A 15,860-nucleotide genomic window follows, 5' to 3' on the forward strand; every position below is an offset into this window, starting at 1 on the left:
GATGTCAGCCCCATGAGCGTTTATCTGATTCCCAGAGCCTCCCACAATGCCTCCCTGTTGAAGTGAGCACAGTGGAATACAGAGGCCACATTGGCTGGGGATGGCCTTTGACCTATCATTTCCCATATTTCTATTCCATTACAAAGGGTAGAGATTTTTCCCTGAGGGCAATCAAAAGAATGTACTGAGACTCAACATCCACAGGATGAGCTCTGAAATGTAAAGGTGGCAACAGCATGGGGCACCAACATGGCTAGTCTGGGTGATGAAACTTGTTTTGGTGGGAAAGTCTTGCTGCCATGCACCATGAATATGGCTTTCTATTCCCACTAGCCGAAGGATCTTTGCTTTGTTCTTTCACTTTCAGATTCATTTTCCGTGTGTTGTTGTTTTTTCAATCAGCAGAGACTATATCCCTCCTCCTCTGGCTCTGTGCTGGAGCCTGTGCAGGGAAGCAGAGCCAGGCTCCTCCTCCTCTTGTGGGGATTTAGGAGAGCAGTCAGGCTTCTGCAGGGACTAGAAGTAGCTCCCTGTCACCTTACTATTCTTCCCATCATTGGACACCCCACCATTCAGGGGTAGCCTGGAAATCAGAGGTGTTGTTTGATTTGGAATTTTCTAGAAGCTGCCCAAGACTTCCTTCTTCTGGAAGAAGGAAGAGTTGAATCCCAAAGACCAGACAAACAGGTCCCCCATTGCCTCAATCTCATTCTTATAAGGGAACTCAGTACTGAGCCTCAAAGTCTTACTTCCATTCAGATCAATAGAATTAACACCCAAAGCACTGTGTAAGCCTGGGAAGGTGGGCAAATGGGACTCTAAATAGACTGTCACTGGGACTCATGGTCAGAAGTACTTTGAGAATCACAGAGGGACCTCCCTCCAACACACACACTCAGCACACACTCATTCCTCATGAGTTGTTTGCCTGTGACGCTTTCTGTCATTGTCATTCATTACAGAAGAGATGATTACAACCTGATTGCTCTTGGCCTATGTGCATACATGTGTGAGCTCTGTATACATGCATGTGTGCATACATAGATGTATATATTTAGCACTTAGAATTTCAGCTTCTGGCCAGGTGCTGCTGGCTCACATCTGTAATCCTAGCTACTCAGGAGACTGAGATCTGAGGATCATGATTCAAAGCCAGCCTGGACAGGAAAGTCCATGAGACTCTTATCTCCAATTAACCACCAGAAAACTAGAAGTGGTGCTGTGGCTCAAAATGGTAGAGTGCTAGCCTTGAGCAAAACAGCTCAGGGACAGCTCTCAGGCGTTGAGTTCAAACTCCATGACTGAAAAATAATAATAATTTCAGGTTCTGGAGCATAAAGATCATATAGAGATTTTCTCCTAAATTTCCTTCCAACTTTCCACAGGGCAAGGTACAAAGCTACTATTTCACAAGTAGATGAGCAAATGAAAGAACAAGAAACCCTCAACTCCCCATTCTAACCGGCTGGGCTGTACACTGGGAAAAGGGTTAGACTAGAAGCCAGGAGCTGTGCATTTGAAATGCTGGAGGCCCATGTGACCTGGTGTTGGGGGGTGGGGGGAAGACGGGTTTGACCCCCTTCTGTTCCTCAGGGTTCATCACCACAGTGAAGGTGTTGAGTTGGAAGCATGGGGACACAGTGGCCTCCCTCCTCCTACAAGGCCTGCTTCTCATTGCCAGCCCCGCTCCGCCTCTCCAGACAGAGTTCATCAGACTTGCAAAGGCACCAATCTAGCTGGGGGCTCTCTGATCCTCTACCTCATAGGACTCTGGGCTATTTTGTCAATATTCTCCAGGAACAGAGAAAAAAAGCACAGCAGCTTTCAATAAAGCCTAGTAGGCAGGTCTCTGTGAGGACGGGGATTAAGTTTGTCTCTGTTGATCTCCCCTCCGGTCAAGGCTGTCTGGGAATCAGCTTTGGATTTTCTGGGGTTGATCCTCCGTCCTATGTTTCCATTACCTTTGTATTACCCTTGCGCCATTTTTTCGTGTTCCCTTTGCAATGCTTTTGCATAGCAGAAGAAATCCCAAACAAAGCCAATGTGGGTCTAGACTGCTTCTAAGTAAACTTCCTTTCTCTCAAACAGCCACCACACAAGAAGGAAACTTCCAAGTCCGGGCACCTCTTCAAGACCTCAATGGTTATTCCTACCAGTGGGGAGTGCCTTGGGGGTGAGAGACAATCTCAAAGGGCCCCGATGCCCTTCCTCCCAGCCCTGGAGATTTGCAGGCTCACGAGCTGATGGTGATGGGTGTGTGGATCGATCTTCAGAGGATTATGTGGATTTAGAAGGGTCACTTTCGGGTCAACAAGTCTGGGAGGACCAAGCCTAATTCCACACAGAAGAGGTGAGCACAGAGTTCTCTGTCTCCAAGTGACATCTTGCTTGTTTGCCTAGGAAAAGAAGCCTGACGCCTCCAGTCTAGTCTTTTGCTACACTAGAAAAAATCTGCCTCCAGCTGTCAGGGTGTCAGTTCTCTTTATGCACTATAGTCACAAGGACATGAGCCTTGTGTAGAGAGTGGTGGCATGCTCTCTGGTAATTTATGTCATGGGGTGGGGGGGCTTGAACTCTGGGCTTGGGTGCTGTCCCTGAGCTCTTCAGCTCAAGGCTAGTGCTCTACCACTTGAGCCACAGTGCCACTTCCTATGTGATTTTCTTTTAATCCAAATTATAAAAACCCTAAATTCTTAAGCCAGGCACCCCTGCCTCATGCCTGTATTCCTAGCCACTCAGAAGGCTGAGATCTGAGGATCACAGTTCAAAGCCATCCCAGGCAGGAAAGTCTGTGAAATTCTTATCTCTAATTAGGCATCAAAAAAGTCACAGGTGGAGTCTTGGCTCAAGTGGTAGAGTGCTTGCCTTGAGCATAAAAAGCCTAGGGAGACAGAGCCCAGAGCCTGATTTACACACACTCAAACACACACACACACACACACACACACACACACACACACACACACACACACCCTAAGCCCTTTGAGACTGTCATGTACCTCACTGTTTTGGAATAAGAAAAACATTCATGCTCAAACAGAACCTTTTATTTAAAAAGAAAAGAATCATTTGAGTTCACAGTCAGTTGGAGATTTGCAATTGTTCAGGAATGTTTAACAATATTGATAACGAAACTGGGTATTGAACCTTGCAGTTTTTTTTTTTGTAGCTGCTTCTAAGGGAGCACAGTCTAAGATCAGAGACAATAGCCATAAATCTTTATGTAGGGCCACTTATAAGGAGAGAGCTCATGAAGTTTCAAAGGAAATGGGGTATGTATACACACGCTGTGTATGCCAGGACTGGGGCTTGAACTCAAAGCCTCATGCTCATCTTTTTCACTCAAGGCTGGTTCTCAGTCACTTGAGCCACAGCCTGATTTCCAGCTTTTTGCTGGCTCATTGGAGATAAGAGTCGCATGGACTTTTCTGCCCTGGTTGGCTTCAAACTACAATCCTTAGATCTCAGCCTAATCAGTGTAATCCACTGGGATTACACACATGAGCCACCAGCAACCAATCAGAGTTAGTTTTATTGTGGCTAAGACCAAGAGCAGGTCATTGAACCAGAGAAACTGCTTCTGAAAGCTTCTCTAACTTTAATTTGAGAATTTCATTTGTTCTTTTTATATTGCCTGAGATTGTAAGGTAGTGTGGACAGAGGACTATTTTTCTTTTTGAGTCTTCCTATATAGGCCAGCCCTCCCCTCTTCATTCCCCAGCCTCAGCCTCTCAAATACTGTGACTACAGAGGAGATCTACGATTTGCAGCGTTACTGAAGACATTTTGAGTCAGCATCAAGGCCTCACAGAGCTCATCAGTGACCATCTTAGCCTATCACTATGGTAACAGGGTGAAATGTCCCTAATAGGAAATACAAATTTTAATTTTTTAATGGTAGTCAACAAAGAAAGTCTTCAGAAAATCTGAAAATAAGCATGCAAACAGAAACAAAAACAAGAGGACCCATTGGTGTTCCATCACACAGAATAACTGTATCAAATACATTTGGAGGTTTTGGCTGGCCTTGAGGTCTTGCCTCCCACCCACACCCACCTTTACTGTTTTGCCAAGACTGATGTTGTTGGCAGGTGAGGTATGTACTGGAGCAGGGTTCCATCAATTACAGCCCGCAGGCCAATCCTGGCTTGGGATTTCCTTTGGTAAACAGAGCTCACTGGACCGCAGTCATTCATGCCTATTTGTTTCTATTCTGTCACTGCTTGCTTTACACCATGACAGCAGAGTTCAGTGTTAGTGATAAAGACTGGATGTCATACAGCACTTCAAATATTGACTCTCTGGCCCTTCACAGAAAAGCTGTTAATCCCTGGTCTAAGGCACCTTCAAGATGGATAACATGGTCATGCTAAATGTCCCCCAAAGTGGCCACTGTAATTCCAGATTAGTCTCGGTGGAGTTGTGTTATGTTATGATATACACACAAAACTTGTGTTACAGAGAGAGCCTTGCAGAGTTGGCACCCAGCCTGGTGGAGGGGTGGACTTGGGCTGAGATGCCCCCAGGAGGCTGCTAAGTGAAATCAACAACATGGCGCCCATGCCTCCTGTCTCTTGGCTATCTCCAACTGTTGTCTGTAGCAAAACACTGTTGGGATATTTTTGTCTTCCAAATCAACACTCGGGGTCACAAGAGGATGGAAGGCAAGCCAAGTTGGAGACATTTTTAGACAATTAACCAAGACAAAGGCCATCTTCTGAAGCTACCAGCCCAGCCAGACCTTCATTTTGTTAGTCCTTAGGACTGACTTTCACCATGGACTCTTTAGTACTCATCTATTGACAATTCTGTAATCAGTTTTTGTCCCCATGGATAAATTGAGTTCGTGACAAAACAAGAGAAGCCTGCATGGAGGCACAAAACTGAAAATACTTAAGAGACTGACACAGGAGGATCAAATATTCTAGGCCTGTTAGGACCGTAAAGTAAGACCTTGTCTCAAACAAGTAACACACAAAAACATAAAACAAAATGAAACAAAAACACAAAGTGGGTATGATGTGCACACCAGAATCCCAGTACCTGAGAGTGAGAAGCAGGAGGAACTTGAGTTCAAGGCTACCATGGCTACATAACTAGACTATCTCAAAAATAAAACAACAGAAAAAAAGAAAGATAGTGTTTGAAACACACACACACACACATCTAAACTGTGGAAAGCCCTTTCTCAATTAGGGAGAGCTGCTGCGATCGAATGGGAATAGAAGGGAATGTTTGTCAGGCTTGGGATTTGAACTCAAGGCCTCATGTTTGCACAGCAGCTGCTCTATCCCTTGAGCCATACCTCCAGCCTCAGCCCATACTCTTCTGTAACACCTTAATAGGAGAATTGCTTTTGATTTCATTTCCACATGTTAGGTTCAGAAGCTTTTAAAACAGGCTATTCAGGGCTGGGGATATGGCCTAGTGGCAAGAGAGCTTGCCTCCCATACATGAAGCCCTAGGTTCGATTCCCCAGCACCACATATACAGAAAACGGCTAGAAGGGGCGCTGTGGCTCAGGTGGCAGAGTGCTGGCCTTGAGCTGGAAGAAGCCAGGGATGGTGCTCAGGCCCTGAGTCCAAGGCCCAGGACTGGCCAAAAATAAAAATAAAAAATAAAACAGGCTATTCAGTCAGGATGAGTCTTGAGACTGGTAATTCCTTAAAGAAGCCAGGTCTTAAACAAAAAGGAAACCTCGTGCAAGTCACAGAGTATCTGCTGTGGTAACCATGTAACTGAGGGCCTCATTCCAGTTCTTCTCTCCCCATGGTTCTAGCTGTACAGTAATAACAACTTTCACTCATTGGGCACAGCAGCGTAGGCGACTGACCTGTCTGCCTCAATGCCAGACACTGTTCATGTTTCCCATCATGTAAATCTCACAACAGCCCTGTACCATTGGCATTATTCTTTCCATTTGACAGACATGGAAATTGGGGTACGTGCCCAAATCACGGCAGTTAGTAAATGCCAGAATGAAAGATAGTTCTTACCTGGCATGGCATCCTACAACCTCCCCGCCACTTTACCGTCATTGCAGCTTCTATTCCAATTGTTTCCCTTCAGCTCAGCCTCCAAGAGGCAATACAGTATCTCCCCAATATTCCCACATCCAGGAGCCATCCACCTCCTCAGATGCTTCTACCCATCCCTATCACTTGGGCCAAGTCAGAATTAGAGAAAGCCATGTTAGTCACTAGTAACTCTATTTAAGAGTATTCTGTTTGTTTGATTGGCCAACACAGGAAACACACATGAAGGCCAAGCGGTAATGAGATACCACCCACACCCACTAAACAGAATAGCCAAAGTGAAAGCACTGATATGAGTGGGCTGCAAACACACAGGTTTCTTCAAACACAGGGAGTTTTCAATGTAAGGTTCCTTGATACTGGGCAAAAATGTTCACTTTGAGTCACCATTCCTAGGGAAGCACAGAGAAGGTCTGGGGCAGGTGAGTCATCTCTGGGGACCAGTGATGATAAGGGTAGTAGACTGAGTCCAGTAGAAAAGAGGACACAGCTGGGTGCTGGTGGTTCACGCCTGTAATCCTAGCTACTCAGGAGGCTGAGATCTGAGGATCATGGTTCAAAGCCAGTCTGGGCAAGAAAGACTGTGAGACTCTTTAAAAAATGAATTTAGCGCTGGGAATATGGCCTAGTGGCAAGAGTGCTTGCTTTGTATACATGAAGCCCTGGGTTCAATTCCTCAGTACCACATACATAGAAAATGTCTAGAAGTGGTGATGTGTGGCTCAAGAGGTAGAGTGCTAGCCTTGAGCAAAAAGAAGCCAGGGACAGTGTTCAGGCTCTGAGTCCAAGGCCTAGGACTGGCAAAAAAAAGGAATTTACTTTATTGTTTTTATAGAAGTGATGTACAAAGGGATTACAATTATATGAGTTGGGTAATGAGTACATTTCCTTTTATACCATGTCATCTATTCTCTCGTTCTCTCCCAGTCCTTCCCTCCTGACTCCACCCACAAGTTGCATAATTCACTTTCATCAGTGTCCAGTGAACTCAACTACTGTACTTTTTTACAATTTTCTCCTTGTACACCTTCCCTGTACCCAACCTTTCTGAAGATGTACTCTTCAGTAGACCATTCATAAAGTTAAAAAGCCAGGATCATCAAAAACTAAAAACAAAAACTGAAGTCTTTTGTTTCCGTATCTTGGAGTTCACTTCAGTGTGTATTTTTTTAAATATAAATATAAAGAGGCACTTGGGCATTTGCTGTTGTGTCTCTCTCCTAGGAGAGACTCTTATCTCCAATTAACCACCAGAAAACCAGAAGTAGAGCTGTGGCTCAAAGTGGCAGGGTGCTACTAGCCTTGAGTAAAAAGGCTAAGGTGCAGCACACAAGCCCTGAGTTCAAGCCCCACAATCAACAAAATAAAGGAAGGCACTGCCTTAGTGGTAGCTGTTAACGTTAAAGATCTTCAAAGTTATCTTTGACACAGATGTCAAAGTTATTTTCAAAGGTTTTGTGCAGCAAATAGACCCCTGAGCAGTCTGGAAAATCAGAGAGAGGTTTATATCCTCCAGACTTATTCCTGGTTCCATGGAAAGACCCCCTCTTTGCCTCCCAATATCTATTTTTCCTCTTCCCTTTCTAACAGAATCTTGAGTTTGTTGAGACTATAAAGTGCTCTAACAAGATTCCCCCAGCTCCAGAAAAGGATGTAGAGATGTATAGTTTTATGGTGGGACTTCTTTATTATGTTGTTAATTTAAAAACAAAAAACAACATAGATTTGGCCAGGCATTGGTGGCTCACACCTGTAATCCTATCTACTCAGGAAGCTAAGATTTAAGGATTGTGCTTTGAAGCCAGCCTAGGCAGAAAAGTCCATGAGACTCTTACCTCCTATTAACCATCAAAAAGCTAGACGTGGAGCAGAAGCTTACCCAATAGTTCCTCAGGGCCCCAGTTACTGTAATTTGAAGGCCGATGGGCTGGACCTCAAAGGCAGCTTCCAGCTCCAAAGCCCCATAGGCCTCTGCTTCTGAAATGAATGGTTCTGGGAGAATGAGGGCAGTCGGGAAGGGAACCCCACCATCCTGAGGGGCCTGCTAAAGGTAGGGAAGCTGCATGGGTTGTTCTATATTCTAAGCCTACCACCTTCATGCACACTGCAACCTGTTTTTGTTTGCAAGGTTTGTTGGCACATGTGATTTCATCTAGTCTGGGAAGAAGTCCCATAGCAATGCAAGGCCCAGGTGCCTCTATTTTAGATATAAGGAAACCAAGGCACAAGACAAAGAGGCCTTTGCTCCAGAAATCCAGGCCTGGTGGAGCTCAGTTTGGACCATCTCTACCAACTTAACCCAAGGATAGGTGACAATCCAGGGATATTGTCAGGGCCTTCTTCTATGGACACAGACACAGTGTGATGGTGAGGCCTGCATCGGGGTTTGGTTTGCCGGCCTGGTAACTTGGGTTTTGCAGTTTCTTTGAGCCTCACTCATTCCTCGTCTTTACAGCAGGATAGCTCAGAAGCCTCCCTTCCCACATTAGAGACACTGGGAGGAGGACTGGGCTCCTGGTGAGGCCATCTTAGCTGGGGCTGCAGATCGCTTAGGGAGGGCCGGCTCTGATGACCATCTCCAGATTGTTCCAAAGGAAGACTGAGCTGCACACCCTGGCTGCCACAAAGTAAGGGTGCCTGGCCACTGCCACCTCCCTGGGGTGGCAGTGGAGGTTGTGGCCCAGGCCAGGCACCTCCCCCTCTCCCTCCAGGCAGGCGGCTGCTAATGGCTCTCTCCACAAGCTGGTTCATTAAAGATCTGTTCTGTCAAGTTGCAATCAAAATAAACAGACCAGCCTGAAAGCCAGGGAACTAAAAACCAATTAAGAGGGAATGGAGATTGGGAGGAGGGGTGGCGAAGGGAGGCAGGAAGGAAAAAAAAAAAGAGGCCGGGGCTTTCCAAAGACTCAGTTCCCATGGCAGCCAGCTTCCAAAATAGTCTGGGAATGAAAAATAATGAAAACCACCATGGAGAGAAAAGCAGTCCTGGCAGGAGAGTCTCAACCTCAGAATTGGCTAAATCCCCCTGCTCACCGGTCTCAGAGGACACCTGGTGACCTGGTGACCTGTCCCCACCCGTTCCCTTCCCCTCCCAAGGTGTGAATGAGGCAGCCTCTCTGTGGTATCTTCTGCCAGGGCTCCAAAGGGAAGGCCCCACGCGGGGCCTGTGCCCCACAGATGGAGGGGTCAGGTTGTGACTGAAAAAGGAAAATTCAGGACACCAGGAAGCCCATGGCCAGCCCTATTCGGTTGTGGAGAATTTCCTGCAGGAAGCCAACTTTAGGCTGAGGTCTGAAAACATCAGGGCTGGTTCAGGGCGACCCGAGACCTGCTCCAAGAAGAGACAGTGGAAATGACAGAGGCTGGTAGAGTGGAGGGGAGAAAGAAAACAAAAGAAAAGCAAAAGGACAAAAGAGAAAAAGGAAGAGAAAGAGAAAGAAGCAAGGAAGGAAAGAAAGGAGGGAGGGAGAGGAGAGAGAGAGGAGAAAAGAAGGAAGGGGAAGGGAGGGAGGGAGGGAGGGAGGGAGGAAGGAAGGAAGGAAGGAAGGAAGGAAGGAAGGAAGGAAGGAAGGAAGGAAGGAAGGAAGGAAGGGAGAGAACAGAAAGACCACACGTTCCAAGCCAAGTATGGTAGCAAACACCTGTAACCCCAGTGCTGGAGGATGGCAATTTCCAGTTAGCCTGGACTACAGAGCAAGGCCCTGACTCAAAAATCTAACCAACAAAGAAAACCCAGAGTTCGCAAGGCGTACAAGGACTGAGGTGGGCATGCTCTGTGGCAAGCGTAGCCTTTTCTTAGTCCTGAATCCTGAGAGACATAAAGCTGCAGGCTGAAACTCCAAAACACAAAGCTGGGGAGCCGGAAGCCCAGCCCCAGCCTGTGGGCCCCACACCAACCATCTTTCTCTTCTTCCTGGAGACACTTTCTAGGGAGTCCCCATTCCCTGCCCCTTCTCTCGCCCTGGTGACAAGGGAGCCCAGCATAGCTGTTTCCAACCTTTTCTAGGCGCTATCTCTGAGAAGGCCCCATGGCCCACCAGGAGGCACAGCCGGTTAACCAGCTCCAGACCCCCTTCTGCTCTGGTTTCTGTTTCATTGGTGAGGCCACAGGAAAGCTGAGATCCTATTAAGTGCATTGCAGATGCCAAAAAGGAACAACAGCCAAAAAAAGAAAAAATGAAGTTAACCCTTTCACACCCTGTCTCTCTCCTGCCTTCCCCAGCAAGGAGACATGTTACCCCACAAGAGAACAGCTAGCCACAGGGCCCCTGGCCTAGACCTGCAAAGATCTAGGCTAGGATGCTGGGTGAGGAGGAACACCAGGCCTGACACCCACACCACATGGCCCTGACCCCACGAGAAGCAGTTACTGTGCAGACTCAAGCCAACTCTTTAAATGACAAGAGGTGACCAGAGGAAGGCTGCACTCTGCTTCCTCCGATGGCTCTCAGACCCAGCCATGCCAAGTGAGAGTCCACCGGAAATGGGGTGGCCCTGAGAAGGCCAAAGCATAGCCATTGCCCCTTTGTGTCATCTGTCTGGAGGCTGAGCCAAATGAAGGGGACGTGGGCCAAAGAAAGAGCATTAGACTGGGAGTCCAGAAGTAAGGGGGGAGCACTCGTCCTATCCCCATGTAGGGCAGAATTAATGTAAGTGTTGTGACCAGATTTCCTCTGGGTAATCCTAGCCCCTCCGCCCACCCCCATCTGAGAGAGGTGTGACCTTTCAAGCCTCCAACCCCTCAGCATAAGGGAGTAGAGCAGCCTCTGTCTTGTCAGATTTCAATACAGATACCCACAGCACTGAATACTGAGTAAAAAAAGCCCACTGCCTCCCTTTCTTCACTAGGCCTCATCTTCTCCACCTGTAATATGGACTGATTGTGTACATAGGTTAAGTGTGTAATGTACTTGGAAACCTGCTAAGCACCATAGGTACGTGCCGGGAGTTTTTGGCCGGGGAACATTCTAGAAATCACTCCCTTTCCAATCCCCTCCACCCTCAGCTTTCTCACACCCTCCCTCACCTATGCAGCTGCTTCCTGGTTGGCTGCAGAGAGGAAAGTATACTGAGAAGGTCTGTGTACAGCAAGTCTAAGAAACGGGAATTGTCAGGCCTCTCCCTGACTCCCTTCTGACAGCTGAGGAAAAGGCAGTTGAGACACAGAAGGTGACTCATGCCAAGTCACAGGCTATCAGTGCTTGGGTTTATTTACTCCAAGCCACTTATTCCTGCCCCTGCCCCTCAAGTCACCAGAAGAATGAATCGAGGCCTAGGGGCCTGTTTAGAGCAAGCAAGGGGAACCTTCTGAGACCTGAGAATGGTTCAAATGCTGCCACCCTTTCCTGGGAGTGGGGAGTGAGTGGAGTAGCAGGCCTGACTATGTCTAGCTTCCACATTGGCCAGGGGCCACCTACATGAGTGGTGAACACCAAAGGCAACTTGGTCCAGAAAGAGGTGACACACAGCCCCAAGTTTGAGTCTGAACATAGCTGTGTAACCTTGACAAGTTTCCTAACCTGTCTCCATCAATTTGGGACAGGAAGGAGGTTTGTCTTATCTCTCAGGCTGGGGAAATTCAAATGATGACTGTTGCAGGCTGAAAATGGAAAACCTTGTTAGCACTCGTAATTAGTGCACACGTTATTTGTTTAGTGTTTCCAAGTAGCAATCCTGCTGCTTAAACTGCTTTGCCTTCTCACTCCTTGAGTAGGCTAAGCTGGTATCCCAAGTCCTGCCTGTTCACAGACTGAAAGTGAATCTGCTCATTCCTGGCTGGGCCAAGTCAGCCCACGCCCTGGTGAGCACAACACCACTGGGTTGTGCCAGCTCTTTACCTCTTGTGCTAGACCAGTGTCAGGCTAGCAGCTCTCATCCAGCAGAGGGAAGCCGGTGTTGCGGGCAGGGTCACTCCTGCCTACTCTCATGAATGAGCAAACCAATGATGCGATCGCCAGCCACCCTGTGTGCATTGGTCATGTGCCAGGCCCTGTGCTTGCTCTTATGGGAGGAATCTTGGGGTTTCACAATGCAGCCCTGGGAAGGATAGTGCCTTCCCTCCTTCTTCCTCTCCTCTCTCCTGACTTCCTTCCCTTCCCTTCTCCCATGTTTGCCTTTGATCCTAAATGCTAGTCCCAGTGCAGTAGGAAGAAATGAAGGATTGCTGGGGGAACTGTCCAAGCAGGAGCATGGCCAACCTATCTGAGAAGATCCAGGGAACTGGTGGAGGCCTAGCAGCCAAAGGGAAGCAGGCAAATACAGGGATATCAGCCCCCGGAAGGGCGCTGGTCCAATTTAGGGGTACTGGCCCAAGCAGCAAGGCCCTTCCAAAAAGGAACATTCTGGGGTTGGAGGCATGGCTTAGTTGGTAGAATGCTAGTCAATGAGCCAATTGTCAGGTACTGAGTTCAAGTCCCAGTCTCAGACCTAAAAAACAAAAACAAACAAACAAAAAAGGAACATTCTCTATCCAGCTACTTCTAAACACCTCTAGAAGCTGGAGGCTCCCCTGACAGGGCTGGGCCACCTCAGGCTTTCAGTCAAGAAGTATCAAATCAGACTAAGCCAAAATAGAGGCTTTCTCCAGCCACTGAGGATGGCAGGAGGAGCCCCCACAGTGCTCTCTCCCTCTCTCTCTGTCTCTCTCTGTCTCTCTGTCTCTCTCTCTCTCTCTCTCTCTCTCTCTCTCTCTCACACACACACACACACACACACACACACACACACATATACACACAGAGCTGGGAGTAGTATAAGGAAGGAGCATGAGACGGGGGAGGCCCAGGAGCCCAAATCACCACTGAGAAGGACTCTGGCCCCAGAGGAGCTAGATTCAGAGACCAACAAAAATTCCTCATTCCTGGAGGTTTCAAAGGAATTGTCTCCTGGGCTGTGGGCAGCGACCATCTCCAGCTGCTCTGGAGTGTCCCCAGAGCCATCAGATCAAATAGACATTGTGCTTCTCATGGCCACCCACCAGGCTAGAGTCAGCACAGCCAGTGAAATGTATGAACCTGAGGCTCAGAGAGGTTACATAACCGGCTCTGGGTTACACAGTAACCTTGCCAAAGTCATTAGGCTGCGAAATGCCTATGTGATTACAGTTTGATGGGATAAAAGTCATCACCCAGTGATTGTTCCAGCCTCCAGGCTCCCCTTCCTGCTCGGGGAATTGGACTGGTCCATTCTTTCCTTTCACTTCAGCTCCAACCCTTGTGGAGAGCGTTGGCCCAAAAGGTGGTTCTTTTGTGACCTTCAAGTGCAGTTGGAAGCAAAGGAGGAAGAGGAAGATGGGGAAGGCTGTTGAGTAGTCCTAGGCTTAGCTTTGGGGAGGAGTCATGGGGAGAAGAAGAACTGTGCCCTGGGAGGCCCAAAGAGCCGCCTTGCCCTTCCAGCATGAGGGGACACGCAGCAGGCTGCCATCTATGTACCACAAAGCAGGCCCACACCAGAAACGAAATCTGCTGGCACCCTCATCTTGCATCTCTAGCCGCTAGAACTATGAAAAAGAAATACCTGTGTTTACCTTCCACCCACTCTGAAGTATTTTCTTACAGCAGCCTGCTCGGAGTAGTATGAAATCCAGACTTGTCCAGAGTTAGAAAGGTCCTACCCTCCTCCACGCTTCCCACCTGTCCCCTCTCATCTGCCGCTCTCCTGTTTCTGTCACCCAGAACAGACCAGAAATCCCAGTCTCCCATCTTTAGACATCTCAATAAAAAAAAATCATGTTTATAAATCACTTCAAAACAAAACTATTTGAAAAATATTTAGATACATGGGTATAAGTGACTTTTGCCCCGGGCAATGTGGATAATGTGACCTTTAAAAATGAATCCCAAGGGCTGGAAAATGCATTAGTGGTAGAGTGCTGGCCTAGCATGTATGAAGCCCTGGGTTTGATTCCTCAGCACCACATAAACAGAAAAGGCTGGAAGTGGCGCTGTGGCTCAAGAGGTAGAGTGCTAGCCTTGAGCAGAAAGAAGCCAGGGACAGTGCTCAGGCCCTGAGTCCAAGCCCCAGGACTGGCAAAAAAAAAAAAAGAAGAAGAAGAAGAAGAAGAAGAATCTTCATGTCCCCCTTTATTCCCACTTCCTTTGACTTTAAATGAATGAAAAGCTCCCTCCCTCCCTGTTCTTGTTCACTACAGGGGGAAGCATATGCCCTCTTCATGAGAGCCTACACTCACAGCCTCTCTCTCTCTCTCTCTCTCTCTCTCTCTCTCTCTCTCTCTCTCTCTCTCTCTCTCTCTCTCTCTCTCTCTCTCTCTCTCTCGTTGGTCCTGGGGCTTGAGCTCTAAGCCTAGGTGCCATCCTTGAGCTCCTTTTTGCTCAAGGCTAGCACTCTACCACTTGAGCCACAGCTCTACTTCTGGCCTTTTCTATCATTAATTGGAGATAAGAATCACAGACTTTTCTGCCCCGGGCTGGCTTCAAACTTCAATCCTCAGATCTCAGCCTCCTCAGTAGCTAGGATTATAGGCATGAGCTCCCGATACCTGGCTCCTCAATCCCTTATACTGACCAAGGAATAGAAGGATCATCTGGGAACTACCAGGAAATCATGAGCAGTTTTCTTTGTACCCAATATAAATGTAGTTGCTTTCAAAGGCTGGTGTGGGAGACAGGGCTAACCTGAAGTGTGCAGGAGACAGGGCTAACCTGGAAGTGTGCAGGGCAGATGAACCTACCCGGGGAGAAATGCATGGAACCCCGTCAGCACTCTCACACAGGAAGCCAATGGACAGAATGTGCCTTCCTGAAGGGCTGTGGGTAACAGTGATCCATGAACCTGTCAGGCAAGCTGATCAGACAAGCTAGGGGCAAGGCAGAGTGAATTATTGCACTATATAGCACTTTCAGACAAAAGCAGCTTTACTACTTTCAAGCAGATATGGTAATGAGGACCAGGTGTGACCAGGAAAGGTTCTGGGAAAACTGCCTCAAGGACTAGCTACAAATGAGCTGGAACCAGCAAAGCAGTTGCTGATGTATGAATAGGCAGGCTTCTCATGTGTTTTTAATGTCTGGTTTGAGTCTCTCCTAACACTATCCTCTATCTTTATGTACTTCTACACAGAAAGGATGACTAGCTGTGGACTGACTTACCCCTCTTATCTCTATCCACATTATCACAAATCTCAGATGACCACTTCTCCACAGCCATAGATCCTTGCCTGACTTGGCAGGCTGTGTGGAAGATTTGTGTTTCACTGCAAGCAAATCGAACCAAGATTTCCAGATGGAGATGCCCTTGATCACAGCCCTAACTCATCTCCAAGTTCTTTTCTCCAGACACAAGCATTCAAACATGCTCAATGAACTAAGCTGAGCTGAATTAACTTGAGGGAGAAGAATGACCCAGGGAATAAGGTATCCAGAGGGCCTTTGTAAAGTTCAAACACATTTCCAGGATTCTGTTAGGCTTGGTTATAAGCACAGATGTGTGCAGGCTTATTCCCATGACAACAAAAGTCCTGAAATAGACCCCATCTCTCAGCACAAGGCCTTGAGGCCTTGTACAAGTAGGAACTGAAAGCTGAGGCAGGGTTGTGGACTGTCCAAGTACTGAAGTGTGATCCAATGCACACAATGCCGTGATAAAGAGAGAAAACCTACTTGTTCAATGTATTTAAAGAAATCTTTGGCCATGAGATTACCATGGCTGCATACTACAGAAAACACAGAATTTATACACCAAGTTCAACAACACCACTCCAGAAACTATTGGCAGCAATAGCCAAACAGCCCAACACAAAGAGAAGAAACACAAAGGTAGAAGAGACTGAGTTGCAGAGTCCCCACATTGTAGTTTCTATATCTAGAG

Source organism: Perognathus longimembris, chromosome 8, assembly GCF_023159225.1.
Source record: "Perognathus longimembris pacificus isolate PPM17 chromosome 8, ASM2315922v1, whole genome shotgun sequence".
Classification (NCBI taxonomy): domain Eukaryota; kingdom Metazoa; phylum Chordata; class Mammalia; order Rodentia; family Heteromyidae; genus Perognathus; species Perognathus longimembris.